Consider the following 2238-nt stretch of genomic DNA (forward strand, 5'->3'; position numbering starts at 1 on the left):
TGGCCTTCCAGACTTTCCCTCATCTCACGGCAGCTCTCGACGCCGCCATACAGGGAAACACGATCCTGCCACAGCCTGAAAAGCGAGCAGCCAAGAACGTTCGACAAGCAAATGTTGAAGAAAAGGAGAAGGGAGAACCGGCTTTGAAACAAGCAAAAGTTCAAATGGTCTTTCCCTCAAGCTCCTCAAACAACAATTCTAGCTCCACTCCATCGACTTCCACAGAGCAGCCTCAGTCCGGAAGTGACTCTCGTGGACGTGGCCGAGGTCGCGGTCGCGGCTCCAGGGGTGGTCGAGGAAGTCGTGGTGGTCGAGGCGGCTGGAACAACAACAGCTGGGGTAACAACAGTAACAGCAACCCCTGTTCCATCTGCAATCGACGTGGTCACTCACCCAATAACTGCTGGTTCAGCACCCAAAACCAGCAAGGCCAGCAAGGTATGGGCTTCCCCATGTATCCGCCACAGTACTATCATGCTGGCTTATCTTGGCAAAACCAGCCCACTGCCAACAACGTCCAGGCCATGCTCAAGCAGTGTTTGACACCACCTGCCGCACCAAATGGAAACAACGGTAATGGCAATGGAAACAACGGTAACGGCAATGGAAACAATTCAAAACAGGGAAACTAGAAGTAGCTGCATCTAATGTGGTCAAGACAGCAGCAGACAATTCAGTTGGACCACAAGAATTCCCAACTCCAGGATCTCCCATGGTGAAATGTCAAATTGACAATGTTGACTCAAAAGCAGTAATAGATTGTGGAGCAGTCATCACAATCGTCAAAAGAGGCCATCTTGGTAAATCTTTGCCTCTCTCTCTCAACTGCGAATCAAAGGAGTCACATCTGGAACTGGAAAGTTATATGGACCAAAATTAATGAACTTTAATTTCGGAGAATTTCAAGTACAATTTCCAACTTATGAAGGAGATATCGAAGACGACTGCCTTCTTGGCAATGATTTTCTGGACTATTTTGACACAGCAGTGGAGAGTGCAAGACGAAAACTTACTTTCAGAAGGTTGTCTCCCCAAGAACCTCTTGATGAACCATTTGAGGCTCCTTGCACCATGGTCCATTCGCCTAGCATTGGAAAATTCCAAGCTGGTCTTGTGTACTATGTGGCACGGGCCTCCAAAAATCTGAGTCTGGCACCAATGGCTGATACCCAAATTCAAACAACTTTCAAAACCGATGTAGCACCTAAACAAAAAGGTAAAAATACCAAAATGGAATCAAGTGTGCACACTAACAAAAATAAAATAAATACAGATTCCATAAATAATGCTACTAACACTCATTTTCAGTTACTGCCGCCAGACGAGGAAAAAGCTCTCAAGTTAGGACTGGTTTCCCGTCCTTTGACAACCTCTAAATCGTCTCTGGATCCCGATGTCCTGGTGATGACTGGAATCATTCCCTGCATCTCTGCTCCACTGGAACTGAACATATTCAATGCAAGTGACCGTCATGTCAAAATTTCAAAGTCCACTATAATAGCAGAAATCTATCTCCTTGACCCAAGTGATTACAATCAACCCATTAATCAAATTAAAGAGTGTGAATTACCTCAAGAAGGTCCGGCGAAAGTCCACAGATCCACAGTAGAAAGTCATCCAGAAAATACCCCTACTCTCAACAGATGTGTCTACAACATTGAAGTGGACTACAAACTTCCAGAAAAAGAGCCATTACCAGAAGCAGACCCACTGCCAAGCGATCTACAAGACCTCTTAAACAGGTGTCACAATCTCACTCCTGCTGAGATTCGAAAAGTGGAAGATCTTCTGAAGAAACACCATGATGTCTTCGCCAAGGACAATACCACCTTTGGTTGTTGTCCGTGGGTGAAGTTCACTATTGACACTGGTGAACACCCACCAATCAAGCTTCAAGCACGTCCAATTCCACTTCATTATCGCCAAGCAGTATATGAGACTTTTCTAAAGTACCTAGAATGTGGTGCAGTTCGGCCTAGCCAGTCTCAATGGGCTTCACCAATTCTTTGTGTGCCCAAAAAGACGGGAGAAGTACGTGTCTGTATAGACTACAGGGCCTTGAACCACATTACTAAGGTACCTGCAATTCCTATACCACTCACAGCGGAATTAGTTCAGAAGCTTGCTGGGCACAAGATCTACCACACCTTTGACCTGGCACACGGTTACCACAACCTCCTAATCCATGAAGATGACATTCCCAAAACAGCTGTCATTCTTCCTGAAGACTTGGGTCTT

Source organism: Frankliniella occidentalis, unplaced genomic scaffold (genome assembly GCF_000697945.3).
Source record: "Frankliniella occidentalis isolate FOCC.00 unplaced genomic scaffold, Focc_3.1 Scaffold57, whole genome shotgun sequence".
NCBI lineage: Eukaryota > Metazoa > Arthropoda > Insecta > Thysanoptera > Thripidae > Frankliniella > Frankliniella occidentalis.